This window comes from Cupressus sempervirens, chromosome 1 (assembly GCF_028749045.1).
Source record: "Cupressus sempervirens isolate cs-2001-9-10 chromosome 1, ASM2874904v1, whole genome shotgun sequence".
Taxonomy (NCBI): Eukaryota; Viridiplantae; Streptophyta; class Pinopsida; order Cupressales; family Cupressaceae; genus Cupressus; species Cupressus sempervirens.
The window spans coordinates 573,563,817-573,580,081 of record NC_143118.1 but is presented as its reverse complement, the minus strand read 5'-3'; the positions used below and the strand labels follow the sequence as shown (position 1 = coordinate 573,580,081).

Below are 16,265 nucleotides of genomic sequence, written 5' to 3'. Positions count from 1 at the left end.
CAAAAAATTACAAACAAATTGGAGGTATACTCCTCTCCTCTATCTAATCTAAAAAAATTTACATAGATTCTACATTCTTTTTCATTCAAGTCTTTAAATTTAACAAATTTATCAAATTCTTTAGATTTATTTTTTAAGAAATATGCCCATGTCCTATGACTAAAATTATCTATGAATGTCGTGAAATAAGTACTTCCCCCAATAGAAGTAGTTTACATAGGGCCAACTAAATCAGAATGCACCAATTCTAATGGTGCCTAGCCCTTATAGAATTATTAGAATTAGAGGGAATCCTATTGTTCTTTCCCAAAATGCAAGCCTCACACTTGCCAGAATGAATCTAAAATACTTTTAAAATCATCTACTATTCTTTTCTTGGACAAAAAATTTAAATCATCAAAGCCAAGATGTCCATACTTCAAAAGCAAAACCTTGTAGGGGTCTTCAAACATGATCCTAAGAGCTAGTTGCTGGTGTACTATTGTACATGCATGCTTGGGAGTTGTAGCACCGAATTAAGAAGAGAAACATGTTTCTCTCCTCAAAAGAAACATTAGGTTTTTTTTCATTTGAATTATTGCAAGTAATCTCTTACTCTCATCTCTTTCATGAAAGACACACTTGTCATTTTCCATCAACACCTTATGACCATTTTGATGAGTTGTCCAACACTCATCAAATTGTGCTTTATACCCAAGGAAAAATATCTTTTTTGTATCTCCTACTTATCACCTTGCTTGGTGCTGACCATGATAGATCATTTTCCCTCTTCTTCTAGTATTCACTTGCATAATTTACAAACTTATGATAGTTGTAACATTCATCAGTGTTCTTATTTAAATTGTAATTCTCATTACCTTCTCTAGATCTATTTAGAGAGGTGCTTGCTCCCTCTTAGTTTCTTTCTAGTCCTAAGCTTTCTACACCAATATTCCTTTAACCATTCCTTCCATGACCTCTACTTCTCAAGCCTCTACTAAAGCCATTTCTTCCTATCCCCTTACCTCTCAAATTCTCTTAAGTCTTGAAAGGATTCTCTTGGGAAGTTGTTATTGATCTATTGATCTGGTGTTGATGGGTTTGAAGAGTTCTCATCAACTCATCCATGGTTGATGTGGTGAGGTCCTTTGATTCCTCAATGATCATCATAATTTTTTCATATCTCTAAGATAAACTCCTCAATATCTTCTCAACAATCCTTTTCTCTTCATACTCTTCTCTATTTGACTTGACTTGGTTTATCAAAGTGGAGATTCATGAGCTAAACCCTACAATAGGTTCAATATACTTCATTTAAATGTTCTTAAAGTCCCTTCTGATCATCTGTAGCTTTACTACTCTAAAATTATTAGTGTCCTTGAAGTTAGTCTTAAGGATATCGCATGCTTTCATTGAATAATTTTTTGTTACAATCTAGGGAAAGGTGGTCTATCATTTTTGCCTCAATCAAATTTAATGCTTCCACATCCTTTCTTTTTTTCTTTTTAACTTTTCCAACTCTGTCTTCTATGGGTTTGTGAGGGCAGCATATAGTGTTGGGAATGTAACATCATTGAACCCATTAATCAAAAACTCTCACAAATCATTAGCAACCATAATGGTTCTCATCTTCTTCATCCATGTATCCTAATTTTTTTCTATTAAAGGATGGTGATTTTTGCCAAATCTATCCTACATCTCCTACCATGCCAAATACCTTCAAAACAAATGCCCAAAATCACTATGGATGTGGGGCCTCAAAACTCTAATACTATGTGAGAAATCACAAATTAACAAGTTCAAAATTTGCATAGGATTAGACAATTTCAAGTGATATTTTTTCTCAACAATCGAAGGTGCCAAGTGGTAGGCAACAAGTGTTTAGTGGACTTGGCATACTAAGGAGCCAAGTGTACTTGTCAATAAGGGGAATTTAGCACAAAGGATGCCAAGTGAGCTTGACAATGAGAGAGAGAGAGAGAGAGAGAGAGAGAGAGAGAGAGAGAGAGAGCTTGGTTCCTAAATGGAACACTAAGGATGTTGAGGGAGCAGAAGATGAGTTCAGTTAACACATGAACTAAGTGAGTCAATAATAGACTTTCTATCTGGTTTGCTCCACCATTAAAACACAAAGAAGAGAAAAACAAAACTTTCAAACATAAACTAATCAAATACTAAACACCAAACAATAGTGAATAGAAAGGAGACAACACAAGTGAATCGATTAGTATGCATGCTTGCTTGCTTTCTATTCAACTAGGTTAAACTATTACAAAATTTGGGAGCATTCAACTTTAACCAGAGAACACAAAATACTTCAACTAATAAAATTGATCTTAAACATACAACACTAAAGGTTGTATACAATAACACCTAGAGCAATCACTACTTCGTAGGACAAACAAAATATGAACTTACAGAATCACAGAGATATCTAACATGTGTTGTTGCATACATTGAAATTGAACCTTCCTTCTATTCTTTACTCTGAATACTCCTTTCACCTCTGAACTGATCTGATCATCTTCTTCCCATCTCTACTCTTAGCTCCACTTCTTATCCTCTATCTCTATCAAATGAATAAACCTCATCTCTTCAATTGTCACAAAAATATTTTCCCTCTATTTTGAATTTTCAAACTCACCTATCGAGTTGAATGCTCTCAAATAGATAGGTGGGTTTATGGCTCCAAGGGAAAACCGGCCATTATTTCAAATTTCTAACACTCCAAAAGTCACACTATCAAAAACTATGGATTCACGATTTGATTATTCACTTGAATCGAAACCAAATTATTTACAATAAAACTGAAAGTCTATACCCCACAACAATTTCTTGGTTGATCATTTTCCCCAATTTGATTTTCAATCAATTGGTTCCAAAGAAGGTACAATACAGTAGCATTCATGCTCACTTCCCTTTTAAAGGCTTTGCCTATGTAAATACAAAGTCCCTTCAAGGATTCAAAATTGTCTACTATTTTAAGAAGCCTACTTGTTGAGATAACTCCAGGTGAGTTTACTTGTGCAAAATCCATGAACAATTTTGTTAGAGTACTTGCACAATTCATTTTAAGCTTAGAGATGGCATAAGAAAATTCATAGAACCTTGCACCATTTACACTCAAATTCTCAATCATGTAACCATCAAACATTTTGAATTGAGCGTAGTTAATAGATAAAGTTTTTATGCTTCCCATAATCAAATGCTCAATAGTGGATGAAAATATTAGAACATTAGTTAGCCCAATAGGTCTTGCTACATCAAGTTTTTGCAAAAGATGGCAGAGTGAAATCAAAGCAACTAAAGATTCATTTGTAAATTGCACATCATTGAGGATGCAAGATGTGAGTTAGGGGAATCCACCAAAATTAATGCAGAAACTAGTGACAACGTACTTAGATCAAGGTTACCAAACTTGAACATGAAAACATGGCAGGGGGTGGGGTTTCCTCTAAAGAACTATTGACCTCTGCTACAAAATTCATGTTGTGATCAAACAAGGTGAGGTGTTTGACATTACATAGAGATGCATATATTACCCATTTACACAAATTCTATGATTGAACCCATGATTGTCGAGATGAAAAGCCTCCAACTAACCAGAGTGTAGAAACAAGATGTTACAAATTATATTCTTAGCCTTTGAAATGATGAGTGGATCTAGTGAAGTGCTATTAGGCCCCAAAACAAAATGCAGAGTGAAAGTGAGTTTAGGCATTTGGGTATAAATGAATCTCCATCTCTTGGAAAGAACAACAGATTTGATGACATATTTTATTGGGATTATTGTTAGTATCAATGAAAGGAAAGAGTCAAGAAGTATGTAGAATGCATCTTGGGTAGGTCATGAACTAAAACTAAAGAGCGATGAGATTATATGTGAATTTACAAAAGATAAACATTGGCCAGTATCTATAGGTGGGATTTCCTTGCAAGTGAAGTGCATAGGAATCTATTGGAATCTATTGGCAAAAAATCTAATAAAATTAACTCTTGATCTATCATGGGGTTCATCCTTAGCTGGATTAGAGGGGGAAGGTACGTGCATTTTTTAAAAAAATATTTAATTTTATGTATTTTAGTGGATAAGATCACAATTTTTATTATGATTTTTAAAATCTTTTAATCAAATTAAATTGGATAGACTTAGTAATTAGATAGGAACAAACTAGAGAAAATGAAAATAATTTAAGATTTAACATTATTATAATATTTTCTTGTTGATAATTTCATCATAATAAAAAAATAATAATTGTAATTAATACAATGTTAAAGGAGGGATCTTCATTACTAAGTTTTTTCTAGACATCATTTTGAATATGATTTGTATCAACTAACATTCAACTATCAAGTACATTCTTAGGGACATCATCTAAATTTTATTGAGTACAAAAAGAAGAAATAATCAAATTCTCTCTAGTTATGGAACCTTATTGAAGTTCGCCATCTAGTAGCACCATGCTTATGACAAGAGACCCAAGGGGTTTGTGAGGGTTGGGACTATTCATGTGTGGCATTGGCTCTATTCAGATAATTAATATCACTTGTTGGATACTTCCAAAATCCTTTTCAACAAATATAATTTATCGATGTGTTTCCATTATTACATTCCATTAAATTGCATACTTTGAAGACATTATGTTTGTTAATAAGAAAATTCCACATCTCGCAACTAGTGAATCAGTTGTTAATAGTAATCAATAAAATCAAACTTATAAAACTAATCATCTACTAACAAGATAATATTGCACAAAAACAAGAAATTCAACACTATATCACAATGATTTTTTTTTTCTCGAGGAAAACCCTTGGTTGCAGGGAAAAACCATGGTGGGGATGACACCCACTAGATCTTGTACAAATGTATCAATTCCTTGTTAAAGGTTATGACCCTATTAGGTTTTAATACAATACATTTAGTACAATTGTCCATATTAAAGACTTGAACCCATAAATTAAAAGGTTCTCAACCCTATTAGCAAGGTATGTGCACCAAGACAGTGTACAATTTAGTGGACACAAACAACAAAAACCAAAAACATCAATAACCTGATCGAGTTGTTTAAAATTTCAATAAGTGACTAAGCTTGCTTGCTAGGCCTATCCAAAATACATTAAAAAAAACTTGATCAGTTTCCTAGCGAAAAAGTGTCTTCAAAACCTTATCGCTTTTAACACCTGATCGGGACCCAAGGAGAAAAATTTCTTCAAAACCTAATCAAGCTATGGAGAAGATAAATCATAATCTTACTTCTTCAAAACTCTATTGACCTCTTAAGAAACTAAAATAGGCTCTATTCTAGAAGCTATAACTTTCACATTCAAAGTCTAATTGACTTCATTCAAAATGTGGAAAGCTACCAACAAGATCTACATTATAATGGAACTAAAATAATCCTAGAAAATCAATATTTTATTTTCCATCTATTTGAATCTAGCATGGTCTAAAATAGGTAGTCATTATTTCATAATCATGGAATGAATAGATAGGTAAGTGTTATAATCTCTCTCATCTCTCTCTCTCTCTCTCTCACACACACACACACACAATCATTCACTCACTAACTTCTAATCTCTCTCTTACTAGCTCTTAACCTCTCATTCCCTCACTAACCCACAAGCTCTCTAGCTAACTCAAAATCCTTAACCTTTCTATCTCTAACTAACCTTCTCTCTCACACACACAATAAAACCCTAACCTATCTCATTATCTTACTAACTCCTAACCTCTCTCTCTCTAACTAACCCATTACCCCTCTCTACCTCACCCCCAATCTCTCTCTCTCTCTCTCTCTCTCTCTCTCTCTCTCTCTCTCTCTCTCTCTCTCTCTCTCTCTCTCTCTCTCACACACACACACACACATTAACTCCCAATATCTCTCTCTCTCACTATCTCTTACTAATTTATTACCTCTCTCTCTCATTTTCTTGGATTTGTTGATGCATCTATATTTTAAAAATTAAAAAATAATTACAAAACCACATTACAAAATTTGATAAAAAATACATAAATGATGAATAAAATAAAGACCTACCTCATTTGTAAGCTTCCATGGATGGAAATGCAATAAAAAATCATTTTTTATGCTAAACCTAATCTAGTTTTGGTGTCCTCCTCCATGTTCTACGATGTTGCTATCATTTTAGGGTATAAAAATGCCCTCAAACATGGATAGTAGTCACAAAAACCCAATCGGGTCTTTTAAAGTATAATGGCTAGGTTTGGATACCAAGCCTGGTTGACATTTCACTTTTAAATAACATGATCGGGTTATTGAAAATTTTACATTTTGTTTTCTTGGGGGGGGGGGGAGGGGTGATCCACTTTTTTATACACCAACTTGGTTTAAACACCAATATATGTATGTATGTATGTATGTATGTATGTATGTGCGTACATACGTATGTACGTATGTACGTATGTATGTATGTATGTATGTATGTATGTATTTATGTATGTATAAATATCTTGATCTTTATCTCCATATTTGTCGACCAAAATCTCTCTCTAACTCCTCTCTTTTACTATATATTTCTCACACACGCATCTCTCTCTCTCTCTCTCCATTTCTCCCTCTATCTCTCCCTATGCCACCTTCTCTTATCTTGTACTATCTTTCTCTCTCTCTCTCTATCTAATTCTCCCACTCTCTCTCCCTATCCCACCCTCTCTCATCTCCTACTCTCTCCCTGTCCTCTACTCTCTCACACTTTCTACCCTCCCTTCCTCTCACCTTCCATCTCTCCCTATCCATCCTCTCTATTGAAATACAAGGCTTACAAAGTGTGTGCACACTATAGCACATACATGCAATAGTGTATGTGTGCTATTTAATCCTTGAATTTCAAAATGCTTCAAATAATATGTGTTCACTATAGCGCATACGTGCTATGGCCCGCATGCGCTATATAAATAATTCAATATTACCAAGCCTAAGGCTTTTATTTTCCTTGGGGATCCAATCCAAAGGTTTGGACTCCCCAAATTGGTCTAAGATGTGTTTTGTAGAAAGCATACAAAAATGATTTATTTTTCTTATTTTCTCTCCTTTAAGTTTCCTTGTGGTTCAGCATCAATAAAATTAGGTTACATGATATTGTAGATATTTGTGTTATCTATACAACTATATAATTTATTTTGAATTCATACTATTTCAAGCCTTTCAACTATAATTTATTTTGAATGTATGTTCATTTTCTCTCAAAAACCAACATGTACTAATAGGGGTGTAGATTTTAGTTCATTCATCAGATTTCACAAAAACATAGTTTTGTACAAACTAGACTCCATTCTACACACTTTGAAAAAAAGTTTTGATTTTGGATTATTTTTCAATCATTTATAGGGAAAGCACACATATATTTCACATTTTTGGAATGTTTCCAATTATTAAAAAAAAAAAAATTAAAAATACATTATAAAATTACTTGAAAAATCTAGGATAAACTACATGGTGTTAGGTAACTTTTGACTAGAGGGATTAAAGATTTTCAAAAAAAAGCTAAATTTTTTTTTGAAAAAATAGTACCACTTTCTATGGTCCCCTTTTCTGAGAACTTAAAACTAAATAATTTTGAAAACATATTAATAGTTTAGAAACTGGATTCAAATGACTACTACTTTTGTTTTTATCATATCTTAAAATTTTGAGCATAGGGTAAAAGTACAAACATGAGTCACTTTTACAAAGGAAAAGGCTAATATTAAAAAAAGTGCTAAACTTCAATGATGTAAAAGTCATATTTCTATTTTTAATTTTAAGTTGGTGTTAAATGATGAAATGTGTATAAAAGGATGAAGTTTACATTTTTATTTTATTTTTTGATTTTAAAAATAAAAATTGTATGTTTTTATCATTTTCAATGATCTTTTTTAACAATTTTAAAAATAAAGCAAATTCAGGGTTATAGTTCCCACCACAGAATTAACCGCAAATTAATGTTTTTCCATCTAAATTTGAAATATATTGTTGAAAATATATGTACCTAGAACTATCAAAAAGAAATGTACTTGCAAGAAAACAAATGGTACATTAGGCATTCTAACTGATATTAGTATCCTTCTATAATGAGAGAGAGTTTGGCACATTTGTTAGGGAAAATAAATCATATTTTTTAGTTTTCTGCTGAGAATCTTGGTCACACTAATTTAGGAGTAGACTGTGTTGAGATGGTTCCTCTAATGATGAAAAACATAGGAATTAAATGGTTATGATTTGTGGGATAAAGAGGTTGGAAGGGCTTATTCTATCATGAGACTTGTTGGATTAGGGAAGAATGACATGACTTTCTACAAGAAGATTGAAGGAATAATATTATACTGAAAGGGAATCTGACACTCCATTAAAGACAACCTTATACCAAGAGGTCAAAGAATTTCATATGAGACTAGTTTTGACAATTTACTGGTAACCTTGACAAGGAGACCAAAAGGTTAGTATTTTTTCATGGAATACCAAGTGCAATACCTTGTAATGACTTCTTATCTATGAGAGATAAGTTTGAGCTAAAAAAATTATCCTTTTATGTGTTTCATGGTGAATGTCATGAAAACACCACATGATGGTCTCTAGGGCAACTTCATGTAAAATTTTGATAGAATATATGTATGGGTCTACCCTCTCTATACATCATGAGGAAGTGATGACTTCCAAATGAGTATCACTTGTATTTGTACAAGTTATTGGAACATGACAATCTTACAGTAACTTATATCATGATATACATTTTGAGTAAGTGTCGAAATAGATCATGAAAGACTTTATCTTATAATTCAACTATGTGTTAGATGTCATTAAATTGATTATCTATAAGTTATTTGTATAGTTATATGATAAGTATTTGTTGAATATCTTGCCTTGATATTCTAATAGACCAATACTTGAATTTTACCAAATATGATATCAAAAGAGTATTTGGTGAATATCATGTGTTGATATTGTGACAGGCCAATACCCATATGGTATTATATAACAAAAATCTTTTGATCAAAGATTTCCTTCATTCGATTTCCTAAAATTATCAATGGTGTAATTAGCCAAGAGGCTACTTAAGTCTCATAGGAGACTTTTTGAAACCATGCAACAACAAAACAATGTTAGCATATACATAACATTAAGTGCGAATAATTAAATAAAACCAAATTTTTTTCTAAGGATGATGTTATTATGTATGAATAATCAATTAAAATTACTTGGTTTAGGATTAACAGTTATTTTTTTTCATATCTATTTCTTCCATAATGCTTTATGATGAATTTTGAGGACAATCTTTTCATACTTCCTACTAGTCACATAATAAGGTGGACAACTTTAATAGTTGGTCATGATTATTACTTGGAAATGAAAGTATGAGGTTAGACCTTTATGATCATCACCTTGAAAACATCATAAAATACATCTCTAGAACCTATGTTCCAACCATTTATGAAATCCAATAAATGTAGATGTAAATTAGAACCACTTATGTGAATAGCGATAACAATGGCATCAATTTTCACTAACCATTTTTCATACCCATCTTGTGATATACATTGGATGCATTAATTGAGACTACACATTTTTTTGTGACTCTAAAAATTATGATGTAAGTTGGATCTATGTTGGAAATATAAGGTAGAAATGGTTACTAAGAGGGGAGGGGTGAATTAGTAACCAATAAAATTTAATCTTACTTTACCAATTAATCCTTCATATGATTTTCTGATCTAGTTGCATGCATGAAAGAATGAAAGAAACAAAACATTCATAACACTTTGACACAAGATATGGTGACCCAGAAACCTTCCAAATAGAAAGTAAAACTAGGGTGGGGATGATAGCCACAAGCTTTAGTATTGAAAGATAAAGCTAACCTGCTAAGGCTTATAATTGACCACTTCTGGTGATCTACCTTGTTAGGAGCAGTGAGGACTATGAGGTCGACCTTGTTAGAGGATTTACAAACATACAATGAAGTATGCACTTGCTTAAGATATTTAGAAAATGATAGTTAAGTTTACCCTATTAAAAGATTTGTTTGATGCACCTTTTAGGATCAACTAGTGGATGATCTCTAATCTACAACTCTAATTTGCTAAATGAGATTCCTTGTATTACAATGATTACTTGACTATGATAGATAAATCTCTATTATCCTTTATACTACTTGTAGCCTTCTTCAATTCACACTCATGTACTTCATGATCTTCTTCAATTACATAATTTGATATGATACAATGCATTGCATATATACCAATCCAAATCATAACATACTAGAGTTAGCTATAACACCAATTTCATCATAATTCACAAAGTTGACCTGACTATTCTAACTCAGGTTCTAAAGACAAACTCAATGATGTTTTGATACACATTAATTCTCCACAATCTTTGGCACTCAATTGAACTTGAAGCTTGGTCCATACTTATCACTTCCAAGTAGCTTGAACTTGGTCAACACTGTGTGACTTAGTGAACACTAAGATGCTCGGTAGCTTCTGAATCACTCAATTGACATTGCATGACTCAATCAACACTAGATTAATATTGTTAGCATTGTGAGCTTGGTACATATAGTACAACCTAGTTAACATACCATAGCTTAGCTAACACTACAATCTTCTTCACTTCCACTAAATAGCTCAATAACCTCAGCTACACTTGATTTTCACTATACATTTCCTTTAAAACTCAGTAAAAATAATGTAGCTTGGAAAACACTATAAACTGACTTAGGTGCTCGGAAGACACTATATTTCAACTACCTGGCTTAGGAACAACTAAATCACTTGGTTAACACTACAAGATGAATGATAAGATTGGTAGCAACTGTAGAGCTCAATAGCAGTGTAACTATTTGACTAAGTGTTGAGCCACTAATAGACAAATTGACCTTAATGTCAACAATCTCCCCCTTTGGCATTAGTGATAGAAACACTTATCAAACCAAAAATCTAAACATTACCTCCTTTATTATCATTTTATGTCTTCAACTAGACTTCTAGCTACTATTACTTGGTAACATACTCTATTTTTCTGATTTTTCAAAATTGCTTTTGTAAAGATATTTGCTTCTTATCTATACAATTTTTTACATAATACTATATAGATACATATAGAGTAGAGTAATATTTTCTCCCTTTGTCAATATCTTGTCCCTCTTTATACAATATACAATACCTTCTCCCCCTTTTTGACATAAATGCAAAGGTGTATAATATCTATATGTTAATACCAAAATGTGACAAGAAATCAGAATGTACCTTCAAAATTAGTACCATAGTCTTGTTTCAATTCTCCTATAATACCTTACTTGCATATAAAGAAATCTAAACTTCTACTAATAATTCCATCATGTGACCAACTATGGAGAATATGTTTTTGTGGATGTGTTTCTTTGTATGTGTAATGTGTTTCTACAATGCATCCATGTTTGGAAGGATCATGCCCTAAATTTCTACAAGACTAGCCCTAATTTTGGCTTCTTCCTTCAATAATTTTCCTATATATTTGTCGAATATTTGATCTATGTGTAATGTGTAGAACTATAACTTGAGCCAAGTGATAGCTGGTGTGCACTTGCCTTCATATTTTCATCTATCTTGGACAATTTTCCCTTGATCTCCTCTATGAAGATAGATACGTCACTCGGTTTGAAAAATAGTGAAACAACATTACATATAGATGTTTCTGGTGCAACAAGAATAGTAGATAAATTTACTTGATCTATTACAATTCTCTTTACAACTTGTTCCAACACTATATTCTCAAATTTTCTTTCATCTCTTTCTAGTAGTTTATCTTGTCCATTTAAATCTTCATTGAACTTGTAGATGATTTCAACTAATTGGTCTAGAATGGGTTGTTTTCCATCAACCTCAATACTTGAAGCATGAACAAATATGCTCTTTATACTTTCAAGATCTTGATTTTCTTTCTTCTTTTCTTCTCTAAGCTTTAGTTTCTTAGCTCTCTTCTTCAATAGTTCACCCATGGTATCCATTTCATCATGGGTGATGGTAGAGATATCCCAACTTGGAACATCAATTTCATCATCCAAATCAATTACTTCCTCTTTACCCACAACCTTTTGAATGGTAAAAATAATTTGTTTACCCTTAACTAAGACTTTAGTGCTTGGTTGAGATTGATTCTAAACTATCATTGCACTACCTATAGATATTCTTGGAATAGAAACAATTGTAGAAATAGATGGAGTAGCAATAAATGTAGAAATGGTACTAACAATAAGAATACCTTGCTATTTCTCAGTCAAGCCTGATGATGGAGGAACTTGTTGTTCTATAGATGAAGTGTTGGACACTTCAATCAATGTAACCCTTGGCAAAATAAATCCAAAGCTTGGTTGGGTGCTTGGTGTAGCAATGGTATCCACAATGAACTTGGTAGAAGTTTTCTCTAAGCTAGATTACACTAAGACTATGCTCAGAGAGTGAGGAAATGTGGTCATTATTGAGCTGTAATTTTCTCTACATTAGTCTCCTCAATGTTTTATATCTCTAAAAGGATTCCTATAGTAGCTTTCTATTCTTTCCCCTTATCATTTAGATTGACATCATGTATCTCATCATTTTTTATTTTACTTCTTCTTCCTCATCTTCATCATCCTTATCATCAATGTGCACAACAAAGTTACTAGGTTGATACATTTAATAGATCTTTTTCCATGTAGTAGTAGTTTCCTTAACAACATATTCAATATCCTTAAGCAATATCATGCATGTGTTCAACTTGAGAGTGAACTTCTTCTCATTTTGCTTCAATAATTCTTTTACTTCCTTCTCACTAAGACTTGGCATGAGTTTCTTCAAAAACAAATTTAAATATATCCTTGATAGTCTTCTTTGCATTTTCCCATCTAGGTTTGATTTCCTTCATAAGTTCATCAAGAATTTTTTGTGTAGGCTGATTCCATGAGTACTTCCATTTGCCCAATTTAGTCACAAGAGTATCCTCAATATTCCTTTTCTCTTCTTCATTCCTTGCCTCATACTTGAGAAACTTAAAATATGTCATGCTAGTTCCTTCTTCAATTTTCTTCAATATTTCTTGGGGTGTCGATGCAGATCTTTTGAAGATAATCTACTCAACTTCATCTTCACCTAACTTCAACTTCTTCTTGTATTTCACTTCCTTTCTTATAAATATAGCAAGGGAGGATTTGGTGGGTCTAGTTATGATCACATTCCCCTTATTCTTGGGAGGCTCTTCCTACTTAGATTTAGATCCCTCTACTTCATCCTCTTCATCATCATCTTCTACATCATCTCCATTTTCTTTTATTAGCATGTGAGTAGAAATTGCTTTCTTTGTATTTTTTATTAATTTTTCTAGCCTCTTCCTTTATTTATTTCTTGAGGTAGCTTGATCTCAATCTCAATTCTTGCCTTTGCTTCATCATATATTTCAAAATAAGTGGCTTTAGGATCCATAAGCTCATTTACCAAAGCTTCAATGATATCCTTAATGTCATCAATGTAAACATCATAGTCTAGAAGCTTAACCCATGCCACCCTAGGTTTGATTTCTTGAATGTATAGTTTTTCATAGTCAACCATGAAACAAATATCTTGCTCATAGTCTTCCACAATAATCTTAGATACCATAAACCCATTTTGCATATTTTCTTTCAATTTTTACAAATAATTATCCATGATGCTATCAAAATTCTCACTCATTTCTCCTCTATACTCATTGATTTGATAAAAACTAGGAACATCCTTCCTTTATACTATATATACTTTGGAAGGGAAAAAATTTTGAATGTAAAAGAATAGATATGTCAAAAGAGAATACAACTTACATGGGTTATTATTTGACACTCTAATGATCTCCATGTTCTTGGTGAATGGGTTCAATAGCAACTTGACAAGTTCAAAGGATAGATTATTCTTCACCACCTTGTATGCAAGATCAACAACTTCAAATTACAAATTGTTCAACTAACTAAAACTATATATTTTGTGAGAAATCACATGTATGTTGAACTTTTATTTAAATCCTTACAATTTCAGATTTGATATTATGTAAACAACAATATTGCAGTCAACCATGAATATGGAAAACACATAGAGAAAGAAAAAAAAACACAAAGATATGCCAGTGGGGCAAAACCTTTTGGTAAAACAACCCCACCCATCCAAAACCTCCACAATGTATTATCTTCAACACAAAGGTTACAACACACTTGCAATACAAGTTCTTTCAGGACACGAAAGACAAATCTAGTCACAATGAAACACTACCAAGAATACACTTTTTCTCTCAACTATCTACAACCCTAAAGTTGTTTATATCATGCACTTTATATTTTAGGGAAACTTCCAAAGAAGAATCATATTTGGATTTTACCATTCTCTAGAAAAGTAGGAACCCAAAAAAAATTGTGCTCTAGATGGAGACTTGAGTGTACAGTACACAATGATCAATTACCAAATGTCTTCATGTCTTCACCCATCATCATATCTTCTAAAGATAGCTCTTACATGTCATAGAGATCTGTCATAAATGTTTTAGTCATGATCTCCTTACACACAATTCAAGATGCCCACATATGCAAGTAGAGTGACACATCAACATGCCAACTAGACATATACACTCACACTTAATTATACTATTTGCAAAAAATACATTTACAAAACAAATAATAAGAATAGGAATTATCCAAGGTTGAGACACCTTATTATTAATAATTTCTATGATTCTAATTTCCTAAATAGAATAGTTGAAAATGAATGGATGTCATGTACAAGTAATACCTTGGGTATAATTTGAGGCTTAACACTAGTTGGTTGAATGCATATATAGTTAGTGGACTCAAGCTGAAAGTAGGTTCCTTGTAGTCAACTCAACTAACCAACATTTCAAAACCTTTCTTGATTTTTCTCCTTGATGATGCCATGCTCAGTAGGGTTTCTAAAAGCATGAGAAATCTTCAGCAACAAATACTCAAATCTCTTGAGGGCTCTAAATTTGAACTTCACTCTATTCTCTATAAAATTCATGGTGAAACAAAGCAATTGATTTCTTCCTTTTAACAAATTTCCTCTATTTGATCACCATAAATTATTTGTACTTCATACTTTCTTGGTGATAGGCTATCCTCCACTTGGTTTAGTCATAAATGCTAGGAAGATATCTAAAACTCGCTAGAGTCATCATCACTTGGTAGGAACTACCAACTTTGTTTCTACACCCTAAAATAATATGCAACCTATTGGTGTAAATACATATTTACTATTTATACTTACTTAAGTTTACTTAGGTTAATGCATTATTTTATTATTTTATTTTGTGAGACACTTATGAGTTTGTGTACCTTTTTGAGTTGTCATGTTGACAACAGAGAAGTACGCAACTCTATTTCAGCACATGGTGTCTACAATAGTGGAGTTTGCATCATTCACTAAGTTGTCATGTAGAAAACATAGTTATTCGCACTCTCTTTTTAGCACATGTTGTCTATAACACTTATTTGTATGTTACACCCTTGTAGGCTTATCCTCTCATCATTGTACTTACTTTCGTGCTTAATGAAGGATAACCAATATCTGGTGGACATGTGCCTGGTTGTATGACTTATCATGAAGTTGATTCTAAGGCATTCTAGATGCATCTCAAAGGCCTTTATATAAAGACACTCCTAGTGTACTTTCATATGGCATATTGGATGAATATATCATCATTTTTCTCATACTCTCTCTTTCTAGTCTATAGTTGTGCTTGTGTTTGAGTTCTTAGTTCTTGGGTGAATTGTTCCCTAAGGAAAATTCTTACATGGTATCAGAGTTGGGAGATTTTATCTTCACATAGCCATTTGAGACCTTTTCTACTTTATCACCTTGGCTTGAATCCAAAGTACTGTAGAAATTAGGAGCGTCTAGAGCCAGATTTGACCTAACCTAGCAATTGCATCTAGAACACTGAATCAGTGAAGATCAACTATAAACTATGCTACCCTAGGCCAAAGTCAACCGTCAGGCAAAAAAAATTTCAAATCGGCACCCGAATGCCCCAATTTTCAATTCAGGTATGGTCATTTGCAAATCCATATGATTGATTTTTGGATCTATCATTTTTTCTCTACATTTTTGGTTCTATTTTTTCAAAATTGTTTTTCCGTTTGGGTAGTAGAGAAATTTTTTGCAAAACTAGGTTGTCAAATCCTAGCCCTGCATAGAGAATATTCATTCATTAGTGGGCATATTCCTTCATCAATATTTACTAGCAAGTGCCCTACCTCCTAGCAACCAAACCACATTGACGAAGTTTCACATACTGACG

At 32.6% G+C, this 16,265-nt stretch overlaps 1 pseudogene; it reads right to left on the bottom strand.

Moving 5' to 3' along the window:
• Window positions 1–2,794: 2,794 nt before the first annotated feature.
• The window catches only part of LOC149578720 (FBD-associated F-box protein At2g26860-like), a 156,500-nt pseudogene continuing 143,029 nt past the window's right edge, over window positions 2,795–16,265 (bottom strand).